Source organism: Nycticebus coucang, chromosome X, assembly GCF_027406575.1.
Source record: "Nycticebus coucang isolate mNycCou1 chromosome X, mNycCou1.pri, whole genome shotgun sequence".
Lineage (NCBI taxonomy): Eukaryota > Metazoa > Chordata > Mammalia > Primates > Lorisidae > Nycticebus > Nycticebus coucang.
The window spans coordinates 46,630,893-46,658,550 of NC_069804.1; the positions used below are offsets into that span (position 1 = coordinate 46,630,893).

Sequence of the window (27,658 nt, forward strand, 5' to 3'; positions counted from 1 at the left end):
ACATAGACCACCCTGTTCTGTGACCATCTTGACATAAAATCCAATCTTGGCAAAGCTACTTTCCCAGAGTGCTGGAGTTTGTCCCACTCTGGTCTCTGCCTTCCTTAGAAAGGAAAGATACCTGCCAATCTGGCTTCATAGAATTCCCTCCCCCATCTCTGGCTGCTCTTAGCCATCTGCACCTCCTACCTCTTGCATGCTAGCCCCTGGAAGTTATGTTGTCTGGGTTGGTCTCAGACTCACAAGTTTTGAGGTTCTGGCAAGATCTCGCCTTCATGTTTCATTTCTTTGTTGTTGTTGTTGTTGTTGTTGTTGTTGTTGTACTTTGGCAGGGGCCAGGTTCAAACCTGCCACCCTCGGTATATGGGGCCGGCACCCTACTCACTGAGCCACAGGCGCTGCCCCAATAATTTAGTTAATGATCTCTTTTTGTTGTTGTTGTTGCAGTTTTTGGCCGGGACTGGGTTTGAACCCACCACCTCTGGCATATGAGGCCGGTGCCCTGTTCCTTGAGCCACAGGTGCCGCCCACCTTCATGTTTCATTCCAAATAAGGGTTTGAAAACCCAGCAGCCTCAGGGACCCTGGCAGAGTAAATAATGCATGAGTCAGATTAGTACCACTGCTCTAAACTATCATTGGGCCTCATCCATTAATGGGGACATGGCTTCAACTGAGGACAGATGCTATTTTCCTGTGAACTCACAGATTCAAATCAGTTCCCTCTGTGGCTCCAAAGATGGAGGCTCTTCCTGTCAAACTGATAAGAAAATCCCTGATTTCAGCATATTTACACTTTCAGGGATAAGAAAATCCCTGATTTTCGGTAGGGTTGTTGAAAAACCTGAAACAAAAGAATGATCAAATCCTCCCCATTTTCTAAGGTTTTCTTTTTCTTTATTACTTAGGCCCAGAAGCTCAAGCCTAAAAACAAGGCTTCATTCTTGAGTATTCCAGGCCCCTTATCCCATTTTACAAGATCTGCCCTACAGGATCCAGCATGAACTGGCCCCTAGCAATTTCTCTAGCCTCTTCTCCTTTTTCTCCCCACTCTATATACTCTGGTAATACTGAACCACCTCCCTGGTGGTTCCTTTCATACCCCACAAGGGTTAGAGTTTCTAGACCTTTCTTCTGCTGAGATTTCACCTAATTCTACTTATTCCCCCAAAACACAGCTCAGGTGTCACCTCCTCTAGACAATTTACCCTAATCAGCCCCCAGGTTATATTAGCAGCCCTAAGTAAGGATTTCCACAGCAACCCCTTCTGGCTCACCCACACTAAGGAGGGGGCCATGTAGGGCTAGAAGAAGATAGGCGGAGGCAGAATTTGCATCTAAATCCATAAGTATCTTTTTGAGAGCTCCACAGTTTAAAACTTTACTGAAATTAATTTTGGAGAGTGACTTTTTCCTGTTATTTCACAGCAGATTGAAGATAGGTTGAAATCTTTCCTCATCTGGCCAAAATCCAGCTTGTGGTTTGATAAAAGACTTAACAGAAAGCCAAAAGAAGCAGGCAATGTTTGTGAAGACAAGGCCTCAAATGGAACTCAGATGAAATAACTTATACTTTTATTAGGTTCAGTCTTTTTTAGAGAAGATCATACTTTACAAAAAGATCATTCTAGATCTCAGTGACAGAAGAGGACCAGACACATAAGAATTAACACTAGTGCACAGAGAAAAAAATATCTATTGCTGTCTGAGTAAATTATTATAGGGGTTTCTGTAGCTCAGATCCAGTATCCCTATTCACTTTAAGACATCTGCTTAGTCATCTCAAATCAAAACCAAATCCAGGTGCTCTTACTCAAAATATCTAGATGTCATGCTGAGTGGTGGGCCCCAATCCAAAAGTTTTAATTAATTCTTTGTTAAATTGGGTTTGTACAGGAAATTTTAATATCTTTAATAGAAAAATTACACATCTTGGGCGGCGCCTGTGGCTCAGTGAGCAGGGCGCCGGCCCCATATACCGAGGGTGGCGGGTTCAAACCCGGCCCCAGCCAAACTGCAACAAAAAAATAGCCGGGCGTTGTGGCGGGCGCCTGTAGTCCCAGCTACTCGGGAGGCTGAGGCAGGAGAATCGCCTAAGCCCAGGAGTTGGAGGTTGCTGTGAGCTGTGTGACGCCACGGCACTCTACCGAGGGCAATAAAGTGAAACTCTGTCTCTACAAAAAAAAAAAAAAAAAAAAAAGAAAAATTACACATCTTTCATATTCTGGGTCTGCCACTGACTAGGTGATCAAATTTACTCCCTTCCTGGGCAGCACCTGTGGCTCAAGGAGTAGTGCGCCAGCCCCATATACTGGAGGTGGCGGGTTCAAACCTGGCCCCGGCCAAAAAATGCAAAAAAAAAAAAAAATACAAAAAGAATTATTCCCATCTTTAAATATCAATTTTCTGATCTGTAAAAATGAAAAGTGTTTATCCCTATCTCATCAAGTAGTTGTGAAAAGAAAATGGGGCAACATATATTAGGTACTCAGCACAGTGCCCATTATGTGGCAAATACCCCCAAAATATCTGTTCAATGAGTGAATACCAACATCTTAGAAATTATTTGCCTTTGAAATGGTAAGAATTAGGTTTTGGGCAGGCATGGCGGCTCATGCCTATAATTCTAGCACTGGGAGGCCAAAGTGGGTGGATTGCTTGAGCTCAGGAGTTCAAGACCAGCCTGAGCAAGAGCAAGACCCCATCTCTACAAAAAACAGAGAAACTAGCTGGGCATTTGGTAGGCACCTGCAGTCCCAGCTACCCAGCTACTGGGGAGGCTGAGACAAGAGAATCACTTGAGCCCAAGAGTTTGAGGTGGCTGCTAGCTATAATGACTCCACTGCATCCTGTGATGCTCTCCTGCCTGATATATACATGTTCAGCACCGTGGATCTCAGCTTACATGTCCTTTCTAAGGAGGAGGCATTCCCCGACTGTGCTCCATCATTCCATGCTATTTTACTTTTCATGGATTACTTACCACTACCAGTACCATGAATGTAGGTAGGTATTTATTTGGCTGGTCCATCGGTTATTTATTATGGGACATCTCCCCACTCCACTAGATGATAAGTTCTATAAGAGCAGGGATCTTGCTTGTGTTGTTTTCCACTTTATTCCAAGCATCTAGAAGATTATCTCCAATAAGTATTTGTTGCTGGCATGAAATAACTCAGACAAGTCAATTAGTTCTGCTGAGAGGAGTGACTCTTTTTGCAAAGAACTTAACTCTGGTGGGTCCATCAAAATGCATGGCTACTCAAAACCTGATTTATCATAAAAGTTATTTTAATGTCAATGTGACCAGCTGATCACAGGTATCCTTTATAATTTTCAGCCCCCAATTTTCCACTCCAAATGTCCTTTAATTACAAATTTAATACAAATTTTTTTTCAAGAGAAAAAAATTCAAGTACCAATGCTGAAGTGCAGTCTTCCACCTGGACATGGATTCAAAATAGGTCCCCAAATATCAACAGCATAATGTCAGCTCCACAGCTTGTTTGCCTTGTGTCTAAAGTCTATAGAGTTCTTTCCCTTTAATAGGTAATACCATTTTGGACACTTGTCAGAAAATTAAAATGCTTCTTCTGCTGAAAGTCACTTGAGCACCTGAATTTTGGAAGAGTTATTTTAAGGGTTTTGCTAATGATTAATTTCTCTGGGGCATTTAAATTCTATACTTGCCCTGTCTGAGAGTTGAAAAGAAAGAGCTGTTCTATGCTGTACTTGCTACTTACAGAAATTTCTTACATATTAAATGCATTTTAATATTATGTTCCAGCTGAAATATTTTGTGTCTCTGTGTACTTTTAAACAGCTTGAACAGTCTCTATACCCACAAGCTTTGGGCATAGCCCAAAACTGTTAAGTGAGTCATCATTCATGGAATGGGAGAAATTAATTCCATCTTTTGAAGGGAAGTATAATCCAAACCTGAAAAACCTTTGATCCTTGACAAATTCCTCCCAAAGAAGCAAATCCTTTGCTAACTCAAAATGGCAATGACACCATTTACACCCAAAGTTGCAAAATATAATATTTTAAAAGTCATTAGTGGAAAATCTCTAAATCCAGAAAATTATGCCATGATGTTATGCTCTTCTGTGCTTCTTTGTACCTCTGGATTTAGTTTGATTCTACAAGTCTTTATTTCCGTGTTGTATTTTTGTGGGAGTCTCTCTGTACAGTCTTAGCACTGCACCTTACTATGTCCTTTTGTATCTCATCCTTCCTCAATTCCTTTTGCCTCTCTCAACTATTTGTTGGCTTGGCAGAAAATATATAGAAATTTAGCAGTCATTATAGTAAAAAAGAGTTTTGAAACCACTGAGTGTCTCTCTGAAGATTTTTTAAAATAAAAGAATCACAACGCCCATTTTGCACAGAATAATACCACACAGAGAACATGTTCAGGGAAGTTTACTTACTGGATTAGGCCTTAATTGCAGTATCAAGAATCACCCTGTGGCTACTGCCCATGCACCTGGGTGTGAAATCTGTAGACTGGAAGTGGTTGGCTCACAGAATACATGCCCTGGGAAGGCATAAGGGCTCTCAAAGACAGAGAGTGCAACTAAACAGCTTGGCAAAAAATATTTATAGTATGAGTTACCTATCAGCTCAGAAACATAAACATAAATAAACATTAGTTTATTAAAAAAGAGGAATGGATTCCACTTCATATTATATCTACAAGTCAAGAAAAAAAATGAAATAAAAATAACCCTCCCAGAAAATATAATTGAATATAGACACAAGAAAAATGTTAGACTTCACCAGTAATTAAAACAGAAAAACACCATTTTCACCTCCCAATGTGAAAATATCATTTCATTCTCAATTTGAGAAAGATTGAAAAAATGGATAATATTAATTGCTTCCAACAGTGTGATGAAACAAAGCTGACAGAAAGAGTAATTGGTAAAGCACTTCAGAAAAGTAATTTGGCAGTATCTGTCAAAAACTTTAAACTGGGGTGGCGCCTGTGGCTCAAGGAGTGGGGCGCCGGTCCCATATGCCAGAGGTGGCGGGTTCAAACCCAGCCCTGGCCAAAAACCAAAAAAAAAAAAAAAAAAAAAACTTTTAACTGTCCATATTTTAAAATCAGAAAGTATTACTTTATGATTCAATCCTAAGGAAATAATACCAAATATGGAAAAGTAATTATTCCTGAAGATATTTAGTGCAGTGTTGATAATAACAAGGCACCTACATAACGTATAATGTCCAAAAGTCTGGTATTAGTTAAATAAGCTATGGTACCCATTATTCAATGTTACTTAAATTATGTTCATAAGGACTATAATAATATGGAACATGCTTATGTTATAATAGCATAGACTACAAAGAAAAGATGTAAAATTGTGTCTATAATATGACTGCAAATACAAATGTGTGGCACATGTATGCATACGTGCAAGTGCACACACACTCAGCCAAAAGTAACAAATGTATTAAAAAAGACTGGAAGAAAATATGCCCAAAGTTAAGACCGCATGTTTTTGAATGGTAGGATTCTAAAATGAACTTTAAAAAAAACAAAAAACTATTTAGTCATAATCTCACATGAGCAATTTCATTTCATTTACTGGACTGTTTCTGGGATTCTCTTTATAAATGTTCAACTTTTCTTTATAAATGCATACTTTTTACAGACCTAAAGCACTTAAGAGTCTCACAGTTGCAAAACTTCTCTACAAATCACATTCTACCTTCCTTTATATTGCCATTAACCCTCTCTGTATCAGGAAAAAAAGTGGACACAAATAAATTGATAAAAGTGCTTTCCCAAAGGTCAACTGTATATCGAATTAAATTAAAATAAATTCAGCTACTTGATATTTTATAAAATTGTTTTTTTGTTTTTTTGTTTTTTTTGTACAGACAGAGTCTCACTGTACCTCCCTCGGGTAGAGTGCCGTGGCATCACACGGCTCACAGCAACCTCTAACTCTTGGGCTTAAGCGATTCTCTTGCCTCAGCCTCCCAAGCAGCTGGGACTACAGGCGCCTGCCACAACGCCCGGCTATTTTTTTGTTGCAGTTTGGCCGGGGCTGGGTTTGAACCTGCCACTCTCGCCATATGGGGCCGGTGCCCTACTCACTGAACCACAGGCGCCGCCCTATAAAATTGGTTTTAATTGCAACCTAACGATCAGATTGGGGAATGAAGAGAAGGATGCATATTATTTTTTTCATGGCTAGGGAGCTGTTCCACTTAATTGCTTTTTCTTTAACACCACCAATACATCTTTATTAGATTACACTGCAAATTTTGGGATTCGATGACATTGTTTATATTGTGTTTTCTAAATAGATGAATACAACACATAGGTCTGTGGTGTGTGGGGGCCATAACCATCATTTCAAATGTTATCCTGGGGCTAATGGGAGCCTCGGAAGGGTTTGAAGCTAAAGAGTAACCTCATGAGATTTACATTTTAGAAAAATTGCCCTTCTAGGAGAAAAGTGTGGAAGGATACACACCAGGCTGTTAACATGGGCCACCAGGAGAGTAGGGATTAGGACAGAGGTCGACAACTATTTAGCTTTGTCTTTGAATAACTGCGCTTGTTCACTTATGACAAAAAATATGTGCTATGACTTAAAAATATCAAATTTGATTTTTTTCCCATAAAAAACAAGTTGTTAGGCTGGACCTGGTTGCTCACACTTTTAATCTTAGCACTCTGGGAGGCTGAGGCAGGTGGATTGCTTGAGCTCACAAGTTCGAGACCAGCCTGAGTCAGAGGCAGATTCCCATTTAAAAACTAGCCAAGCATTGTGGCAGACGCCTGTAGTCCCAGCTACTCAGGAGACTGAGGCAAGAGGATGTGAGCTCTGACTCCACGGCACTTTACTGAGGGTGACAAAGTGAGACTCTGTCTCTAAAAAAAAAAAAAAAAAAAAAACCCAAGTTGTTCTTCCTTTAGTGTAAGAATAGACTGGATGGACGAACCTTAAGGACTTTATGCGAGGTGAAATAAGCCTGACACAAAATGACAATTACTGTACATCTCACTTATGCAAGGTTCCTGGAGTAGTCAAGTTCACAGAGATAGAAAGTACAATTGTGCTTGCCAGAGGCTGGGGGAGGGGAGAATGGGTACTTAATGTTTAAAAGGTCGAGTTTCAATTTGGGAAGATGAAAAAAGTTCGAGTGCTGGATGGTGGTGATGTTTGTAGAACAATGTGAATGTACTTAATGCCATTCAACTCTGTAATACTTTTTTTTTTTTTTTTTTTGTAGAGACAAGAGTCTCACTTTATGGTCCTTGGTAGAGTGCCGTGCCCTCACACAGCTCACAGCAACTTCCAACTCCTGGGCTTAAGCGATTCTCTTGCCTCAGCCTCCCGAGTAGCTGGGACTATAGGCGCCTGCCACAATGTCCGGCTATTTTTTTTTTTGGTTGCAGTTTGGCCGGGGCCGGGCTTGAACCCGCACACCCTCGGTATATGGGGCCGGCGCCTTACCGACTGAGCCACAGGCACCGCCCCAACTCTATAATACTTAAAAACAGTTAAGATGGGGCAGCACCTGTGGCTCAGTGAGTAGGGCGCCGGCCCCATATGCCGAGGGTGGCGGGTTCAAACCCAGCCCCGGCCAAACTACAACAACAACAAAAAATAGCCGGGCGTTGTGGCGGGCACCTGTAGTCCCAGCTGCTTGGGAGGCTGAGGCAAGAGAATCGCTGAAGCCCAAGAGCTAGAGGTTGCTGTGAGCCGTGTGACCCCACGGCACTCTACCCGAGGGCGGTACAGTGAGACTCTGTCTCTACAAAAAAAAAACAAAAAACAGTTAAGATGATAAATTTTATGTTAGGTGTATTTTTTATTTTTTATGCAGTTTTTTGGCTGGGGCCGGGTTTGAACCCGCCACCCTCGGTATATGGGGCCAGCGCCCTACTCCTTGAACCACAGGCGCCACCTAGTTTTGTTTTGTTTACAGTTTTTTTTTTTTTTTTTTTTTTGCCGGGGCTGGGTTTGAATCTGCCACCTCTGGTAGATGGGGCCGGCGCCCTACTCACTGAGCCATGTTAGGTGTATTTTATCACAGTAAATAGTAGAAACGGCTGGACTGAATGATGGGACATAAAAGAGCAGACTCTGGGAACTATAGCGATCATGTGAGGAACCCCAGATCCAGAAAGGGTGTGGAGACAGTGAGGTGGACAGGCTTGAAATCTATGTTCAATCTAGAACGACTTGAGTAATAAAAAAAAAAGAAAACCAAAAAGAAAAAAGCATCTAGAATAATTTTGTCTTGGTTTGACTTGGTCTGAAAACACACCTGAAATAAGGATTTGGGTGTGACTAGTTTATTTGAGAGGTGCTCTCAAGCCCTGGTAGGGACCTGGGGAGGTGAGACAAGGGAATGTGGCCAATAATGGGTACAGTATCAAGTGGATTACCACTGTGGGCAATTGTGGGCACATCTGGGAGACAGTGTGGAACATGCTTCAGCTATTCCAAGAGGTGAGGAAACTGGGTTATTTATCGATCAAATTATGACAGAGTCTGACGGCTGCTTTTGGAGGGCAATTAACCCCATCCTCACTGCTTGCCTGCCTTGGGTATGAGGCAAGAGGGGCTCCAGTGGCCAGAGAAAGCCTTTATGGCTAGGCAAAGAATTGGAGCTAAAAGAAGCCAAAAGTCCACATATATGGAAATAAGTGCTAAGCGGATCTGGTGGGACCCCTACAATGTCCGCTAAAAATGTCAAGAGTCTGCTTGAAAACTTGCCTGAAGGTGGTTCCATTTTTCAAAACAGGAAATTCTGGAAGCTAAACAAGGAGTGGTCAAAGAGGGCTCGCAAAGGAGACTCAGGGAGCAGCTAGTGATTTAGGGAGGGAAGCAGGAAATTGTGGTATCATGGGAATGCCATTTTAGCATGCTCAACTAATATGTAACACAAGAAACCAGAAATGCTTTTCTTAGATCATGGAAAGTATTTTGGAAAATGGTATTAGCCAAATAAAAATTTATAGGCTTCAAACACCCCTATACTGCACTGTACTGCAAGATTCAGATGCTAATATGGAGAAAACAATATTCGCCCAGACAACAGTATGAAATAAGTATTTCTATTCTTCATCTCTCTCTGACCTTCCACTTAATGTGAATTACACAAACCAATATACTGCACATACCACCTGATAGCAAGGATGTATTTGTTGAGAACAAATGAATATTCCCCTTCTCAGCATGTGTATAAGAAGTACCTGTAATCAAGGTCCGTTGGAAATACCAGGCAGATATCGCAGTTATTATATTTTGCACATGTATTTTGTTTGTTCTTCACACATAGCTACAATTACAAGATTGAGTAAGCTCTCACTTTAAAAATAACTTGAAGACATAATTTTTCATTGTTATTGAAGTCTCCATCCATTGCATTTGAAAAATATTGAAAAATGATGCTAAAAATTATATATAGAATATATTATTTAACTGGATTAAATTCTGAGTGCTAATACTTTTCAAAAATTTTCTATTCTCTAAGCAAAGATATTCAAAATCTTTACACGTACTTATCTATTCATTAGAAACTAAAAATTCACTAAGGCTTTTAATTTTGAAGACTTTTTTAAAATTTACTCTCAAGCAATCTTTATTATTTATTTATTTTTTGGTTTTTGGCCGGGGCTAGGTTTGAACCCGCCACCTCCGGCATATGGGACCAGCACCCTTCTCCTTGAGCCACAGGCGCCGCCCTCTCAAGCAATCTTTAAATGTACAAACTCCTTTCAAAGGAATTCATCTATGAGGAAGGAAGCTAGATTTCAAAGATTTTTTTTTTTTTTTTTTTGCTAAAGTATATGTTTAAAAGAACATAGCAGGAGAAAAAAAAATGCTTTGGCATTTTCATCGGCTTCTCATAGTTTTCTGCTCACAAACCAAAAACCCAGAAATAAAGCAAGTGAAACCCCAAATGATTTTTCTTCTACATGCAAAATGTTTTCTGCCTTCTCTCCCTTACTGTCATCTCAATCTCTTGGAACACTTCTCAGCCCTGTCCACTGGAAGCTCGATATTGTGGACTGCAGGCTGATTTACCTATAAAAAACTCATTTTCCCCTTGGACACATTCTCCATGAAATCAGAGAGAAAGGAACAAGGGGAGAAAAGCAGGACATAGGCAGTGTATTTTGGTCTTTCGCCTTTTATCTACTAGGGCCATGTGATTTCCTTTCAGGCTCTGACTACTCCTGTGTGCAGCCCAATTTCTGATAATATAAAAAGCATGCATGATATACCTCTCAGAAGGCCAGAAATGTATCAACTATAGTAAAACTAATGAAGCTAACAGAAAACAGAGCACTTGGAAACCCAAACCAAAGTGATCCTGGCATGGATTCTGGATTCGAACTTGGTCCAAAGGTAAGCCTTTTCGAGGTACCAAGAGGCTCCTTTCACTGAAAAAGTACATTTCTGTGCCTGAGCCAATAATAAATAAGCACAAGAAATGTCATGTTACAGCATTTCCTTTTTTCTTTCTTTTTTTTTTTTCTTCTAAAACATTTCCTTTTTTTTATTGTTGGGAATTCATTGAAGGTACAAGAAACCAGATTATACTGATTGCATTTGTTAGGTGAAGTCCCTCTTGTAATTGTGTCTTGTCACCAAAAGGTGTGTCACACACCAAGACCCCCACCCCCTCCTTTCCCTCTCTCTGCTTTTCCCTTCTCCCATCCCCCTCCCTCCTTCCCTCTCTCTGGTCTTCCTTTCCCCACCTCCCTTTCTCATTCCCTCTTTCTACTTTTCCTTTCCTCACCCCACTTCCTCCTTCTCTCTCTCTCTGCTCTCCCTTTCCCCCACCCCCTACCATGTACTAGGGCATTAATTGTCCTCATATGAAAATTGAGTACATAGGATTCATGCTTCTCCATTTTTGTGATGCTTTACTAAGAATAATGTGTTCCACTTCCATCCAGGTTAATACAAAGGCTGTAAAGTCTCCATTTTTAATGGCTAAGTAGTATTCCATGGTGTACATATACTAGTTTGTTAATCCATTCCTAGGTTGGTGGGCATTTAGGCTGTTTCCACATTTTGTCGATTGTAAATTGAGCTGCAATAAACAGTCTAGTGCAAGTGTCCTTATGATAAAAGGATTTTTTTTTTTTTTTTTGTAGAGACAGAGTCTCACTTTATGGCCCTCGGTAGAGTGCCGTGGCCTCACGCAGCTCACAGCAACCTCCAACTCCTGGGCTTAAGCGATTCTCTTGCTTCAGCCTCCCAAGTAGCTGGGACTACGGCGCCTGCCATAATGCCCAGCTATTTTTTGGTTGCAGTTTGGCCGGGGCCGGGTTTGAACCCGCACACCCTCGGTATATGGGGCCAGTGCCTTACCGACTGAGCCACAGGCGCCGCCCGATAAAAGGATTTTTTTCCTTCTGGATAAATGCCCAGTAATGGGATTGCAGGATCAAATGGGAGATCCAGCATGAGTTCTTTGAGGGTTCTCCATACTTCCTCCCAAAAAGGTTGTATTAGTTTGCAGTCCCACCAGAAGTGTAAAAGTGTTCCTTTCTCTCCACATCCACACCTAATACATTTCTTTTAAACATCAAGCCCAGGAGCATACAAGTTACTCACTATATACAATTTAGGAATTAGATCAAATCAGCGATAGCTTCACACTGAAAAACAAGTCCTTTCTGGAAAGCTTACTGGGAAGCCTTTCTGGGAAGCTTACTGGCTTCATGTTTGGCAATATCTGATAAGGTTTCTTTATCTGTACTGTACATTATCTTCAACATATCAGGTCAATTAAGTTCACAAACTGATGCTGAGTATCACCACAGTCACCTCTGAAGTGCTCCCCTATGCACGAACACCAGCACCTGGTCCACCCTTTAAAGTGATTTTGAAACTCTTTCTGGAATGGCTATCAAAGCTGTCGTATTTACCCTTGATGTCCTGAATATCATCAAAATGTCTTCCTTTCAGTATTTCCCATATCTTTGGGGGCCAGGTCCAGTGAGTAAGGTGGGTGTTCCAATAGTTATTTGTTCACTGACTAAAAACTCCCTCACAGACAGTGCTGTGTGAGCTGGTGCATTGTCCTGATGGGAGAACCATGAGTCGGTGGCCAAGACGTTCAGTGAAGATTTTCCTGTTTCTCTATTGACGTTTACTTGGTCTGCTGTGCTTCTCTCAGTTAGTCAATGATTTTGACACACGGTTCAATGAATTTTTTTTTGTACAGACACAGTCTCACTTTATTGCCCTTGGTAGAGTGCTGTGGCACCACACAGCTCACAACAACCTCCAACTCCTGGGCTTAGGCAATTTTCTTGCCTCAGCTTCCCGAGTAGCTGGGACTATAGACGCCTGCCATAACGCCCCACTATTTATGTTACAGCATTTTCTTGTGCATGTGTATGTGTGCATGTGTTAAGCTGGAACCACTTCCTGATTGTTCATTCCTAGCACCTAGCTCATAGAAGGCATTCAGTTAATGTCTTCTAAATGAAAGACTAGGAATAGTCCGAAGGGGACAGAATGGCATGCTGCCAGCTGAGACTTCGGGTAGTCAATATAAGAGGCTGAATCACAGGATTAAAAACTAGCCCACAATATCCTTTTACAGACACTTTCACAAATAATGTGCCTTCTCTTTATCAGAGAACAATATCCTCAAAGTGCTAATGACATCATAATACTAAAGGTCTAACTCCATAAGGTTTGGTTTGGTGGGGCACAGGAAGAACAAGGCTGCTCTCTCCCTTTCTATATTATAGTTTTCCATAGAATGGGACAAAGCATTGTCCCTATTTGACTTTAAATAATGCTGAATTTTATTAATATATAGCTTCTGCCTTTTTCTATGCTTTTCTAATCATCTTCAAGAAAATGATCTGTACAGACCCACATGAAAAAAAAAGCACAATTAAATTCAAGAAGGGGTTCAGTAAATTCCCACTTGATGGGTACAGTACAATGTAGGGGTATATGACACACGTCCTGGGGGAAGGACTCAATTATAACTCAGACTTTACCTTACAAACCCAAACAATGTAACCTTATCGCCTGATCGTATGTACTACCATATGAATCAGATATTTAAAAAAATACTATGTAATGCCAAAAAAAAAGAAGATCTGGATGACATCTGTGTTTCCTAGCTGCCTCACACACTGCAGTAGCCAGAGCACCTTGCTTTGGTTCTCTTCATCCTACCATCCATTGCTTGTGCAACAAATCAGCAGTTGGGGGTTAGCCTTCCCAGTGAGCTGCAGGCAACTTTAACACAGACTTCTGTCTAGAATCTTCAGGGCCCTCAATGTGTCATTCCTGCCTTTCTCAAGCCACTGGAGGGGTTAGCCTTCCAGTCATCTTTAAACTTAGACCAAATGAGGAATTGTCTCCTCTGCCCAACTGTAAAGTCAAGAGCAGAGCAGTTTTAAAAACTACCTTTTAGGCACTTAAGTTGTATATTAAGTAACACAAGGAACTTAAGTTGTATATTGAATGACACTCCAGGCATGCTGAGTCAATGTGTCGCAACTTGTTTAAATGCTATCAATGGTCATTTCTGAGAAATATGATCATAAGGTTTCCTGTTAAAACCCTGCAGCACACTCCCTCACAATCATGATCTATCCTTCTAGATCACTTGTTCAAATCCCTCTAAAATGAACGTTCTGCAATCGGACAAGAGCCTCCGATCTTTTAACCTTTTCATGTGAACCTACCAACCAGCTATCTCCTTCACAGTCTTGCTTTCTTGTCCATTTGGGATTCCGTGATTGATTTTTACAATCACTTTCAGTATATCTTCAACTCCCTGGGAGAAATCCTACAGGAAGCTACATAAAATTGTGGCAGGGTTAGTGGAAGAATACAGGTCTGTGCCAACAGTGCTATTTTCTCAAGAACCCAGAATTGGACCTGGATCCAAAACAGTGGCTTAGATGGATGCCCCCAATCTTCTGCATCCAGAATAGGGCTGTCTGTTTCATAACTTCTCCCTTGGCTACACTGCCACAAATTTCTAGAGGAAGAAATCCGTATTTCCACATAAGGGGTCCTGAATCTCAGCTCTGAATCAGCATACAGTGTGGTGAGTGAAGAATAAGATTCCCAGGAGTGTATTTCAGCCAGTGTGATCAGCCTCCACTTTCCACCACTGCTCTAGAGCCTCTCAGGGCACTGAAGAGTGGTTACCCAGAACTGATGATGTTAAACACCCTCCCCAGGCTCTAATGGCTTTTTGCAACCTTGGTTGAGACCATTACAGGACATGGAAAGGATGGGAATCATACAGTTGTGTAATACATGGGCCCATCTTTGAGGCATACACCAAGCAGAGGGAGCAGACATGTAATATATCCTTTAATGCAGAGTTTCTCAACCTTCCTAATGCCGTGACTCTTTAATATAGTTCCTCATGTTGTGGTGACCCACAACCACAAAATTATTTTCGTTGCTACTTCATAACTGTAATTTTGCTACTGTTATGAATCGTAATGTAAATATCTGATATGCAGGATGGTCTTAGGCTACCCCTGTGAAGGGTTTGCTCGACCCCCAAAGGGGCTACGACTCACAAGTTGACCCACTGCTTTAATGGCTTCCACCTCCAACTGACTGAAGCTTCATGATGTGCAAAGCAAAAATACTGCTCATTATCTGTTTGACTTAGGGTCCCTGGCAAGCAGCCTCTGAGATAGATTTGTATATAGAAGCTTTATCGGGTTTAACTCATGTAAGGGAAGCAAGATTGGGCAGAGTAAGGAGCTGAACTTACACACAGACATAATAGAGTTATCAGTTAATCCTATAGTGAGCTCTGAAGCTGTGATAGCACTTCAGAATTGTCCTGGATTAAGGCAAAGCAGCCAGGCCCTCATATCCCCTACACTGGTTGCAGGATGCCCCCACTGAAGGGGCATGGCCTTGGGTGAGTAAGCTACCTTCAATCAAGGGCAATTTCCAGAGAGGGACTCAGCTGTGCGCCGGCAGCAGCCAACACTCTCATCAGGTCCTAAAAGGAGTGGGACAGCCTACTACAGCATCCACTACACTGCCATTTCAGGGCCACCAGTAAAAAGAGTGAAACTGGCTCGGCACCTGTGGCTCAAGTGGCTAAGGTGCCAGCCACATACACCTGAGCTGGTGGGTTCAAATCCAGCCCCGGCCTGCCAAACAACAATGCCGGCTACAACCAAAAAAATAGCAGGGCGTTGTGGCGGGCGCCTGTAGTCCCAGCTACTTGGGAGGCGGAGGCAGGAGAGTCGCTTAAGCCCAGGAGTTTGAGGTTGCTGTGAGCTGTGATGCCACAGCACTCTACCCAGGGCAACAGCTTGAGGCTGTGTCTTAAAACAAAACAAACAAACAAACAAAGAGTGAAACTGAAATTCTAACACCCTGTGTTTATTAGGACATAGATTTCAATTTTAGCCACTTAAATCTATATTTTAAGGAAGAGTATTTGAATTGGCTGGTTGTCTCTTCGATAAACCCTATCACCAAATCCTCCTTCAGGTCCTCTGAGGCCCTTGAGGTGAAGTTGCCATCCTCTTCTCTGTATCATCTGAACCAGATGTACACACTTTTCTCAGCACCCATCACCCTTCAGAGCATTCACCGGTACACATCTGCCTCCCTCTGCTTGGTGTACGCCTCAAAGATGGGCCCATGTATCACCCAACTGTATGATTCCCATGCCTAGCTCAATGTTTGGTAAATAGGGCACTTGATAAGCATTATTGAATGCATGAACCGCCAAATGAACAAATTTGTTTTTCTCTCATGCAGAAACAACAACACAGGGAAATAAATTTGATGAAAGGAAGACAATTCATTTTAGTACACACCTTTATATGTGTTCACTGCCAGTGTTTAACAAGGGCTGTTTGATTTCGACTAACTGGCATAGCGTAAAAGAGCTATTTTGAAACAGTCAACTGTATCTTATAGGTCTCCTAAATAAACTGAACTCTATCACAGGACTTGAATGCAAACTAGGGGGGAAATTAAAATGTAAAACATGAAACAGCTATTTGATCAGCTGTTATAATAGACTGTGGACAAAATCTGCATTCATGTTTTATCTAGATGGGTAAAAAATAATTAATCACAGAAAATGGTCTCTTACAAGGTTATTTTCTTTTCTTTTCTGTACGGACACACAATAGTTATCTAATTAATGATACCAAACTTCTTAGAAGCACAAGATAAATTGTATCCAATAAATTTGAAAGTAGTATAAAAATACATATTCCTAGTAAATAATGGTAGGCATAGGCCATAATTATATAAAAAAAATTGCCTGTATGTTATAGAGAGCAAAGTTTACTTGTCAGCACTAAAATTTTACAAAACTGAAGATTTTTGTAATTTCTAGCACCTACACTTTCATTAATTTACAACTATGAACTGGTGAAGAATCATGTTTGTGTATGCACTGTGCTAGGAGAGGTAGGAATGTTGGTTTCCTATTGAAATGGCCAAGAAGCCCATTATTAAGATTACGCCATAAAGTAAATTGGCAAAACTTTCTTGGGGTGACAATTTTGCAACAAATATTAAATGCCTTAAAAGGATTCCCAACATTTGCTAGAAATTTCCTAAATAATCAGAATCATGCACATCAACTTAGGTTCATAATAGCTTTGTTTAAAATAGCAAAAATTTGAAATACAAATGTTCAACAATAGGAGACTAGTTAAATAACTTATAATACAATCATATGAACTAATATTATAACATTATCAAGATCACAAGAAAGAACATTTAGACATGGTTAAAGCTTCATAATATTTTGTTATTTATTTTTTAAAAAAAGGATACAAATGATTACAGTAAAGACAACATGGGCTATGCATAAAAAAAGATAGGAGGCAAATAGTAACAGTATTTAGGTTTTTGAGGGTTCAATTATGAAAGATTTTCATTTTCTTCTTGCCATTTTCTATAATTTAAAGGTTTTCATAATATGCAATTCACATTATTAAAAAATATTCCCATTGATCTAAAAAAATTCCTCATACTATAAATCACTAAGGTGGAATGTGATTGCCTCTTTCATTTGTATTAGTAGACTGTCTTTAAAAAAATTTTAAAGGGATTTTGGTTATTAATTTAGTTATAATTCTTCACTTCAATTTAGTTATTAATTCTTCACTTTATCCTTCTGAAAAAAAGATGTTCTGTTGGGTGACAAAAGCTTGTTTCTTTTTTCTTTCTTTTTTTTTTTTTTTTGCAGTTTTTGGTCGGGGCTGGGTTTGAACCCACCACCTCTGGCATATGGGGCCGGCGCCCTACTCCATTGAGCCACAGGCGCTACCCAGAGCTTGTCTCTTTAATGTAGAAAACTAGAAAATAATCCAAAGAAGTGAGGTATAACTAAAGACATAATTACCAAGACAATTTAAGACAGAAACACAACTAAAAAGCAGCCGCAACTCCAAAAGGTGAAATTAGGATTCCAAATTCAGTATAAAACAAAAATCTTCAGAAACACTGGAGAGGTTAATCAAAAAGGAAGAAGATTATTTGGGATAGAAGGACAGCAAACACATTGGGGTACTCAAACTACGGCCCGCGGACCACATGCAGCAGTGTGAATTGTATTTGTTCCCGTTTTGTTTTTTTACTTCAAAATAAGATATGTGCAGTGTACATAGGAAGTTGTTCATAGTTTTTTTTTTTTTTAAACTATAGTCCGGCCCTCCAACGGTCTGAGGGACAATGAACTGGCCCCCTGTTTAAAAGTTTGAGGACCCCTGAGTGCAACTCTAATAAATATTGAGAAGGAGGAGGCCTGTATGAAAAAATGGCCTAGGTAAGGGATGCTAAACTTAAGATCAAGAGCTTAAACATGAAGTGGAATAAATAGCATATGACATTTAAGATGCCATTAAATGGAGACTATGGTAAAATGACTAACATTTGAAAGGTTACACTTACCTGCATATGTTTTCTGACCTGTGTCCCCTCTCTCAAAAAAACAAAAGGTTACAATGGCAGTTTTTATATAACAAATAGGATGAACTGCCACTTTGTGTTTGACATTGCCCAAGATGTGTGTCATTTAGTAAATAGGGTCCCAACCCTTGGGAAGAAAATCTGTTTTTAATTTTCATTTTTTTTGTGTGTGTGTGTTTTTTTGGTCGGGGCTGGGTTTGAACCTGCCACCTCTGGCATATGGGACCGGCGCCCTACTCCTTGAGCCACAGGCGCCACCCTTTAATTTTCATTTTATTGAAAAGGAAAATTGTAGGGTGGCGCCTGTGGCTCAGTGAGTAGGGCGCCGGCCCCATATGCCGAGGGTGGCAGGTTCAAACCCAGCCCCGGCCAAACTGCAACAACAACAAAAAAAAAATAGCTGGGCGTTGTGGCAGGTGCCTGTAGTCCCAGCTGCTCGGGAGGCTGAGGCAAGAGAATCGTGTAAGCCCAAGAGTTAGAGGTTGCTGTGAGCTGTGACGCCACAGCACTCTACCCGAGGGCGGTACAGTGAGACTGTCTCTACAAAAAAAAAAAAAAAAGAAAAGAAAAGGAAAATTGTAAATACTGTCAAGTCCTTCAATTCCAATGTTAAAACTTAAGAAGGAAGACATTAATTATTGCTTGTGATACTTTTCTGGTCAGCTCTCAGCAAGACAGTGAAGAAAGGAAAATGCATTTTTGAAGACTTCCTCCTGCCCATTCTTGCCTCCTCTTTACCTACATTTTGCTTGAAACCTCTCTGTAGCATTCAGGATAATCAAATTCATTACAATTAGCTGAACATCTCTGAACTTGTTCCTCAACTTCTATCCATTTCTTGGCTTTCTTGGCTATCAGGCACATGACTACGTACTCAAATCCGGACTGTTCAAGATCTGATAATTTTTTTTTTTTTTTTTGTAGAGACAGAGTCTCATTTTATGGCCCTTGGTAGAGTGCCGTGGCCTCACACAGCTCACAGCAACCTCCAACTCCTGCGCTTAAGCAATTCTCTTGCCTCAGCCTCCCGAGTAGCTGGGACTACAGGCGCCCGCCACAACGCCTGGCTATTTTTGGTTGCAGTTTGGCTGGGGCCAGGTTTGAACCCGCCACCCTTGGTATATGGGACCGGCGCCTTACCGACTGAGCCACAGGCGCCGCCCAAGATCTGATAAATTTAACTCCCTTAATGAGACTTAATGATTTCTTCTGTTTGGCTTAGCCCTTAAGCCCCACAGTTCTTAATTCAATCATATATGATTATTATTATTATTATTATTTTTTGTAGAGGCAGAGTCTCACTGTACCACCCTCGGGTAGAGTGCCATGGCGTTACACGGCTCACAGCAACTTCTAACTCTTGGGCTTACACGATTCTCCTGCCTCAGCCTCCCGAGCAGCTGGGACTACAGGCGCCCGCACAACGCCCGGCTATTTTTTTGTTGCAGTTTGGCCGGGGCTGGGTTTGAACCCGCCACCCTCAGCATATGGGGCCGGCGCCCTACTCACTGAGCCACAGGCGCCGCCGGTTCTCAACCTTTCTAATTGTTCCTTATTGCAGTTATTTACTAGTTGTGTGTCTCTGGCTACATTTTCAGATTCCTGCGGTTAAGAACTTGTCCTTACTCTTTTTCTATAGCTCCTTTCAGTAAATAAATGCATGCTGACTTGGCAAACATTGCTAACAGGGACTTGCCTTTCTATAATACCTTTATTTACTGAGTTAACTGAGGAGGCTAGAGATGGATCCATTTTGTGAACTTGAGAATAGAAACAACGCATTCGAAATGTTCTTGATTTTTACCTCCCACCCAGCACCATTTGGTCAGTTCCAATTGTATTTCCTCTTAAGGCTAAGGGCTCATCTCCAAGGACAGAAATTTTATTCAAAAGAAGTGGCTGTGAGGTCTGGAGCTGTGAGGTCTTTGACCTCTCTAGATCTGTTTTTCCTTGGATGTAACTAATAGGTAAAATTTTAAAGCTACTTCCATCTTTTGTCACCAATGAATCTATTAAATCAAAACTTTTTTTAGCTCAGAAGAAGTTTGTTACTTGGATGTTCAAAATCAAGAAGGAATTTTATATCATTATGCCTCTCTCTTAGGGGAAATAACCTTTTTGCAAACACCTTACTAATAAGCTAGCAAAGGATAGACTGAGATCCTTGCAAAGGATAATGCTGCAAGTTTAACCTGAGCAAATTTTTGAAGCATTCTATTATGGAGATAAAAACACTCATTTTTCAGACACATAAGACATCTGAATATCGCCTCTTGATTTGACTTATGTTTAGCAAACAGAAGGGTATTTGATCTTGCAAGCTTCTAGTTCTTGCAATACTTCCCCTCAGTTAAGTATTGCCCAGTGACTTGTAAAAATAATAAAGTTAACATTTATTGAACATTTTAGGAATTAGCCCAAGACCATCTCCCTTCTTTTTAAGTAAGGATCTTGAGGCTGAAGAAGTAGGTAACTTGACCAAGCTCCACATTTGGGGAAACAGGTGAGATGTGAACCCAAGTCCCAGGCCCCCAGAGCCCTCGTGCTTTCTTTTTGTATAGAAATGTGTTTTGTGTTTACAGTTTCTGGCATAGCCGGTCATTGTGGTGGGCACCTGTAGTCCCATCTGCTTGAAAGGCTGGGGCAAGAAGGATCACTTGAGCCCAAGAGTTTGATGTTGCTGTGAGCTATGACATTACAGGACTCTACAAAGGGCAAAAGAAACTGTCTCAAAAAAGAAAAAGAAAAATATAATTTCTGGTATATTTATCTCTTAAATATACATTAAAATAAGTAGAGTTGAGGCTTTTTCTTTCTTTTTTTTTTTTTTTTTTTGTAGAGACAGAGTCTCACTTTATGGCCCTCGGTAGAGTGCTGTGGCATCACACAGCTCACAGCAACCTCCAACTCCTGGGCTTAAGCGATTCTCTTGCCTCAGCCTCCCGAGTAGCTGGGACTACAGGCGCCTGCCACAATGCCCAGCTATTTTTTGGTTGCAGTTCAGCCGGGGCCGGGTTTGAACCTGCCACCCTCGGTATATGGGGCTGGCACCTTACCGACTGAGCCACAGGCGCTGCCCGAGGCTTTTTCTTTAAATTGAGCTGCTGCTGCCTTCCTCACATCATCCGTGTTAGTAAATTACATATAAGCCAAGAAAGCAGAGCTTGAAAGTAGCATCAATCTTACAGAATAATATTCCTGGAGTGTGAGAGAGCATGTGTATGTCAGTGCATGCGTGCACACAGCCACAAACCCGACTCAAAGGTTGACAGCAGAGAAGGCTGACATACTGGCACTGCAGACCCTTTAATGCAGTGGTTCTCAACCTTCCTAATGCCGTGACCCTTTAATACAGTTCCTCATGTTGTGGTGACCTCCAATCATAAAATTATTAAATTATTAATTAATTAATAAATTATTAATTATAGAATTAATTTAATTATTACTTATTTTATTTAGGGGAATAAAATGAATCTATGAACTCGAACATTATTAATTAATCAATTAATCAAAACATTGTTAATTTTATGGTTGGGGTCACTACAACATGAAGAACTGTATTAAAGGGTCGTGGCATTAGGAAGGTTGAGAACCACTGCTTTAGTGACTAGAGGCTATTTTGTCAGCCCAATTAACAATAATAGCCAACACCTATTGTGCACTTGCCATATGGCAAGCCCCATTCCAAGCACTTTATTTTCTTTTATTTTTTTTTCCTTTTGAGACAGAGTCTCACTTTGTCACCCTCGGTAGAGTGCCATGGTGTCAACAGCTCACAGCAACCTCCAACTCTTGGGCTTAAACAATTCTCGTGCCTCAGCCTCCCAAGTAGCTGGGACTACAGGTGCCCGCCACAATGTCCGGCTATTTTTTGGTTGCAGCCGTTATTGTTGTTTGGCAGGCCCGGGCTAGATTTGAACCCACCAGCTCTGGTGTACGTAGCTGGCACCCTAGCCACTGAGCTACAGGTGCCGAGCCTCCAAGCACTTTACGTATGTTTTCTCTTTTAATGGTTATGAAATATTCCCTTATGATATTCATTTTCCAGATGAGGAAACTAAGGCATGGGAAGGTTAATTGTTTGCCTAATTTGTCACAGCTAGTTCGTGGTGGAAAAGGGTAGACGCCATGCTCTTAACCCCTCTGCTCTACCACTGCCCTTGTGTGCACAGCAGGGAGCCTAGGCCTCAACACTCACTTAACGGGAGGGGAAACCGAGGCCATTATCAATGGCCAAGCCAAGGCTTAAGCCTCCCCTGATGACTTCTGAAGACATACAAGCACCTAGAAATTGTGACTCTAGAGGCACCTAGCTCAGCTCCCATAGCCCACCAACTGGCCCCACTTGCCAATGTACCCCAGGTGTTAGAATTGAGCGGAAGCAACAAGGCTTTGCCATGCTTAACCTTCACAGAGTTGCTATCATTCTACTCAAGCTCCTAATACCTGGCCCAGCATGTAGACGGTCCTTGATATCTTGATATGCTACCATTTTTGATTATTTATTATTAAATATTATTGAATAAATAATATCATTTATTAATGCATTTGTTTTCCATTATAATTAAGATGGAATTCAGGTGGCTGAAATGAGGACCAGGTCAGAATTGGAATAACAGTTAGACTGGGGTGAGGCTGAAGATCTAGGGCTTTCAGAATTTCTCATGAGGAACCCCATGGGTCCCATAGCTCAAGAAGAGGCTGAGTTACTCAGTTCCATTGCTTGGGGGAACAAAAGGATGGGCTGGGGCAGGATGAGGCTGGAACCAATAGGCAGGTCCCTACTGACACCCACACATATACCCCAAATCCTGTTGCCATCTTGTACACCTATATGCCTCACATCCAGAAAAAATTACTTGGTGAAAAGGAAGAAGTGATTACACAGAAATCCTCTTGCTTATACCTATAGATTGAAAACCCTCCAAGCCAAACACGGATGTATTTTCCAAAAGGTAGAGCAAGGCAACTACAATCCAAAGCCATAATGACCACCAAAGTTCACGGTCCTTCATGCACATTATTTTGAATCCTTGCAACAGGCCTGCCAGGAAGGTATTATAAGTCCATTTTAAAATAAGGCAGTTGGGTGGCGCTTGTGGCTCAGTGAGTAGGGCGCCAGCCCCATATACTGTGGGTGGCAGGTTCAAACCCAGCCCTGGCCAAACTGCAACAAAAAATAGCCGGGCGTTGTGGAGGGCACCTGTAGTCCCAGCTACTCGGGAGGCTGAGGCAAGAGAATTACCTAAAAAAATTAAATAAATAAAATGTTTTAAAAAATAAATAAAAAATAAAATAAGGCAGTTGAAGAACAGAATTTATTTAACTTTTAAGGTTATACAATAGTAAGTGTAAGAAATGGGATTCCCAACAACTCTGACACTGAAGCCTATGCTGTTTTAGCATTGCTGTATAACCTCTCTATATTCATACCCTGACGGGGATATATAAATTTCCAGGTGCATCTATACATTCAAATGGGTTAGAAAAGCCCAGGGAAGTTCTCCATTTTTCTTTACCAAAGGTAAGTGGGGGGCTTTGGTACTTCTGCGCACTGCATCCTTCAACTCATGACCCCTAGTGAACTGTCTATGCCACTCTCTGCCCAGGCCAGTACTGCTAGCCTACAGCCAGGATTGCTGTCCTGGCCACACAGATCACCTGCTAGGTGTTGGTTACAATTTAGAAGCCTGATTCCATCTCTTCTAGGGATTTCAAACAAGTGCTTTCCACCCTTAGATGACCAACTCTCCTCTCCCAAGCCTGGACAAAAATTTCTTATTTCTGCTTTGAGATGCCTTTTATAGCTTTTATTTTAAGAACTGAGCAAGAACCATTCTAGAATTGCAAAAGATAGTTCTCATGGTTCCACCAACCCAAATACTAAAGTCAAGACTCGGACAAAAGCAACATGTTACTGTCCAGCTCCATGTGGAAGATGTCATTGCTATGCCAAGTCTCCAGACATGTCCATCCCCATGGGTGAAAGAGATTTCAGTAGGTATTCATTTATATACAGAACACATTTCTAAAAAGCTGGTCTACAAGTGTTTGGAATTTCTCAAATATCAAAAAGACAGTTATATATTAACCAACTATACTCCCAATACATCCCTGTTATCCCAAAGGGGCTGATTAAAATTTGCTGACAGCTTTAATATTGTGCCAGTAACCTACTTGTTCTAAAATTAGATACTTTACAACCTTAGTTTTGAACATTTCATCTATTTTAATGGATTCAACTGAAACTTCTGTGTCATGCACATCTAAAACCCAAATTTCTTTTCTCTCTCTTTTTTTTTTTTTTGCAGTTTTTGGCCGAGGCCAGGTTTGAACCCACCACATCTGGTATATGGGGCCGGCACCCTATTCCTTTGAACCACAGGCGCCACCCATATAACTCAAATTTCTTTTCCATATTTCTCTCGCTGGGTGTCCTCCCAGTACCTCCAACTCTACATATCCTATCTTTTTCTAACACCTGCTCTCTTCTTCCCATCCCTCTTTTTGCTAGTATCATAATTCTTAGGAAACAAAAAATAGTACTATTCATCCACCACAGAAGAGGCTAAGCTTTTGGGGGATGATACACAAGGCTCCTCACAATTCATCTCAACTGATCTTTCTAGCTTTATCTCCCACCAGACCCCCCACCTCTCCACACTGAAGCTCTTAACGTTTTCTTTCTTTTTTTTTTTTTGTAGAGACAGAGTCTCACTGTACCGCCCTCGGGTACAGTGCCGTGGCGTCACACGGCTCACAGCAACCTCTAACTCTTGGGCTTACGCGATTCTCTTGCCTCAGCCTCCCAAGCAGCTGGGACTACAGGCGCCCGCCACAACGCCCGGCTATTTTTTTTTTGTTGCAGTTTGGCCGGGGCTGGGTTTGAACCCGCCACCCTCGGCATATGGGGCCGGCGCCCTACTCACTGAGCCACAGGAGCCGCCCTCTCTCTTAACGTTTTCTAAACATGTAATCATGTTCTTGCACATATTTGTGGTTTTATATAAGCTGTAGCTTAAAATGCTTTTTTCATCTAATCTCCTGGTGAATTCATGTTTGTTAAGACTCAAGTCAAATGGGGTGGCACCTGTGGCTCAAGGAGTAGGGTGCTGGCCCCCCATATACCACAGGTGGTGGGTTCAAACCCGGCCCTGGCCAAAAAATGCAAAAAAAGAAAAAAAAAAGACTCAAGTCAAATGTCACCTCTCTATGAAGTCTTCCCAGATTTTCTCAGAGTTTGACATTTTCTCCAATCACCTTCCCTAGAACCTTTTAAAGGTACTACTAAGGCATCTATTATAGGTCAAACAGTATGGACTCTGTCTCTCATATCAGCTTGTGAGGGCCTCAGGGGCAATGGCACCATATAAGTTGTCTTTTCCTCCTTCTGAGACAGGATATTGACTTGAGAAAGACAATATTAATTGAATGAATGATGAATAAATGAATGAATAAATGAATGGACCCCCTCCTGTGGCACAGACGACCTTCTACCTTGACCATCTTTGTTTGAGCATCCCATCTTCCTTCTTGGATTGAAAGTCTTCCAGATCAAGAACAACATGATCCATTTTGAATCTCCCAGCATAGCCTCCCCTGATGCCTATTTTTTGAACAAATCAGCAAAACTCTTGTGGGGCTTTGTGCCATATTTCAGACTTTTGAAGTTATTACATAAACATTGCTTTGCTTGTCCTTCACAACCCTGAAATCTAGGTATAACTAATTGGTGTTATCCCCATGTAGCAGATAAACAACTGAGTAAGGTTGAGCCTTGGAACCTAGGTTTTTTTGGTTCTTAGAACAATGCCTATTCCATGGAGTGTTCTTGAGAAAGGTGAATCTACTCACCAATCCCTTGTTTTGATAAAAGTTAGGGAATGAATGTCAAGGTTCATCACTGCTTGTAAAAACTGCAAAACCCTTATCTACCCTCCTCATGTGAGTTTAACATGAACAACTTACATGAACTTATAAATCTGAATGTGAATTAGAAAGGGCAAAATAAAAGGGGAAAATAGAAGAATTTGAACCCATTAGGCATACTAAAGTAAAAGGATTCGGGGGGACTGAAAAAAGAACCTTCAGCTTCCATAAGATGGGGTGCTGGGCAAGGCAGCCCCAAGATACATTTAGTAATATTTTCTAAAACTTTCTAGGTATGCTTTTATGTATAAGTTCCTCTAGGAGAGAGGATGTCAAAAATACTGAAAGAAGGCCCAGCGCACGTAGTACAGTGGTTATGGCATCAGCCACATACACTGAAGTTGGTTCAAACTGGCCTGGGCCAGCTAACCAGCAATGACAATAGCAACAAAAAATGGCCGGGCGTTGTGGTGGGCGCCTGTAGTCCCAGCTACTTGGGAGGCTGAGGCAAGAGAATTGCTTAAGCCCAAGAGTTTGGGGTTGCCGTGAGCTGTGATGCCACAGTTCTCTACCCAGGGCAACATAGTGAGATTCTGTCTCACAAAAATATTGAAAGAAAACTAAATCTAGGCAGGGCGCAGTGGCTCTCGCCTGTAATCCTAGCATTCCGGAAGGTCCAGGCAGGCAGTGTTTGAGCTCCGGAGTTCCATACCAACCTGAGCAACAGTGAGACCTCATGTCTCCTAAAAACAGAAAAACTGGGCATTGTGTAGTCCCAGCTACTTGGGGGGCTGAGGCAAGGGGATCACTCTTGAGTCCAAGAGTTTGAGGCTGCTGTGAGCTAAGATGCTATGACACTGTACTGAGGGCAAGAGAGGGAGACTTTGCCTCAATCAATCAATAAAATGAAAACTGAATCTATACACAGCCTTGGCCAACTTCAGCATGCTGAGGTTATGTACCTATGTACCTGCAGCACTGAGCACAGGGTTTGGCATGGGTGCAGAGGGCTGCAGCAGAGGCCGCAGCATAGTACCAGGGTCAGCAACCAACCCAAATGCAGTCACAGGGGAGTTCCAACACCTCTTCCTTGCCCTCTTCATAGAGAGCAAGGCCACTCCTGCTCTTGAAGGCTACTTGAGAACTGGTTAAGGCAAGTTTTAGACAACACATTCTTAGGGTCTGGAGGTGCCTTAATTACTGCTCAAGCAACAGGAGGTGCTGAGAGTTGGGCTGAAGTATCCCTGGGGTCTGTTTAAAAGCCCATATTGGGAGCATTATTCATTCCCACGGATCCCATCGTCATGATCATCTCAACTCCTCCACCCCCACCCCCCACTAACCCCATTCCTCCTTCTGGCTTCGGCTTTTTTTTTTTTTTTTTGTCACCCCTGCTGCACACAGAGGCCCTGTGGCTGAGGGATAGTCTCTGTTTCCATCCATGCCAAATATGGGCTGGGCCAGAGAGCCAAGTTACAGCTCGGCCACCCTGTTCAGGGTGAGCGGGTTGGGAGGGAGAGAAAAGGCATTTTCCAGGAAGGCCCTGCAGCCTCAGGTAGATCCCTGACATTCATAGAACTGCAGAGATTGGGGGCGGGGGAGTGGGGAGGCGGCTCTGGGAAGCCTTTGGTAACTGATTGGCAGGGTCCAACCTCTTCCTTCTGTTCAAGGCCATTTTCCGAATACCAGGATAACAATGCGTCGTGGTGTATGCCAGCTCTAAGCCAGGGTGCTCAGTGTGCAGATTAAGTTGCAGCAATGACTGACCTTTGCGCGCTCCCGCCCCCAAGACGCCTCCTCTTTTCTCATTCCTTTTCCCCAGGCTTCGAAAATTCCAGCAAGCAAAGG

At 41.7% G+C, this 27,658-nt stretch overlaps 1 protein-coding gene across 1 annotated transcript in view; it reads right to left on the minus strand.

Annotated features, from left to right (window-relative positions):
- MAOB (monoamine oxidase B) overlaps positions 1-27,658 on the minus strand; it is a 185,042-nt gene that overhangs the window by 156,951 nt on the left and 433 nt on the right. The window lies entirely within an intron of this gene.